General features: G+C 45.6%; 1 long non-coding RNA gene across 1 annotated transcript in view; it reads left to right on the top strand.

Annotated features, from left to right (window-relative positions):
* The window catches only part of LOC142107328 (uncharacterized), a 5660-nt gene extending 5269 nt beyond the window's left edge, over positions 1–391 (top strand). The window contains exon 3 of the long non-coding RNA XR_012679941.1: positions 1–391. This exon is cut by the window's left edge and continues 462 nt beyond it. This is a non-coding gene — a long non-coding RNA (uncharacterized LOC142107328).
* Positions 392–1675: the final 1284 nt, after the last annotated feature.

The raw sequence follows: 1675 nt of genomic DNA on the forward strand, positions 1-1675 counted from the left end.
TTGTGAAAAGAACGTATTAGGAAGCACAGAGGTGCAATGTACGGGACACTGCATATGACAGGATCCTCTGCACAGACAACGGCAAGAGTCATCGAGACTGATTATATTGCAATTTTATTTCCCCTAATCATTATAGGGCAATCCTGCTTCATGACGCAGCCAAACTTCAAACAAAGTGTAATGCTATTTTATTAGACGTTCTTGGTTACTGATTATTATGTTTTATGGTGAGACCAGAAAGCATTTTACAGTTTATGAGCCCTTGCATGGACATGGGTACAGGGGTCCAAAAAATCGTACTTAAACCCAGGGGCAGGCTGGGCTGGGAGGCAGGGGGCATCTTTAATTTCAGTGCCGGTCCCATAGTGGGCTACCTTGGGCTGGGTCAGGGGCGCACACAGGATTGTTAGGGGGGTTTTCCTCCCACCCCCCCCCCAAAAAAAAAAACATGCGCGAGAGCTGCCACGTATGCGCATGCACAGCAGCTCCGTTTCGGCAGTACTGTACTATACAGCAGCCGCGGCACTGTCAAAGAAGCGTCCGCGGCAGTGGTGTATACAATACAGCACCGCCGTGGACGCTTCTCTGACAGCGCCGCGGACGCTGTATAGTACAGTGCCGCTATGGTGGGCACTTAGCGGAGGGGAGGGGTTTCTGGAGACCCAAAAACCCCCGCTTCGTGCGCCACTGTGGGTCTCTGGGCCGCCTGCATTTTTTCCCTTTAAAAATGTTCCTAATTAAGTTCTGAGTCCAGTCTTGTACCCCGGGCTAAAATTGGCCAGCCCTCCCCTGGCTACATCATCCTAAAGTACATGTTTTGGTATGTTGAGCCAAACGATAAGAATGGAAAGCTATAGGAAATGATTTGCAGAAGTAAAGCATTAAGGATTGTACACAAAGGCGTAGGTAGGTAAAGCATTGGCAAAACCTTGTATTTTGACCTCGCTTTTAACATTGTTCAAAGCACATTCATTTATGCACCTCAACGCCATTGTATTTCACCTAACGTAAAACGCTCATGACAGCTACAAAGCAATTTGAGCTGGATACAAAGTGCGTGTGCAGCGTATGATACCCTATTCTGTGCATGCGCACAAAGCACTAGTTACAGTTGCAGCCATAAGAAGACTGAGACGCATCTTGCTTTTATGACAACTTGCAGCCCCTTCCGATTGAAGATGTGGAATGGGGGAAGCTGGAGGTGTGTAAAGGTAGCCAAAGTATATTAAGGGCGTGTTGATGCAAATGCAACTTATACAACCGAGTCTCAGAAGCACATGCCCTTGTCAGGAGACTGTGGATGCTCGCCCCTAGTGTGAGTGCTTATCAGAATTTGTGTCTCTACAGGCAATTATTTTGTGTACTATCACCACCAAAGAGCATCTAATAGACTTCAAGAAGGTATGTTAGAGTTAAATAAGAGTTAGAGTAAACCTCTGTTTGCATGAGGACCTATTATAATGTTATGCTCTCCTCTACAGCAGTTTGTACATTTATAATCTGAAAATTCTTTGACGTAAACTCCATGTACCTCAAGAGTAAAACTATGGCATCAGTGGTACCGGTACCAAGTAGAGAAGTGAGAGCCAAGTATAAACTACACAGTAGACTACGGTATTTTATTAAATGCACAACTTAGATATTGATGGCGTCTGTGAAGCTTGTTCACGACCAT

The sequence above is a fragment of the Mixophyes fleayi genome, chromosome 11 (assembly GCF_038048845.1).
Source record: "Mixophyes fleayi isolate aMixFle1 chromosome 11, aMixFle1.hap1, whole genome shotgun sequence".
NCBI lineage: Eukaryota > Metazoa > Chordata > Amphibia > Anura > Limnodynastidae > Mixophyes > Mixophyes fleayi.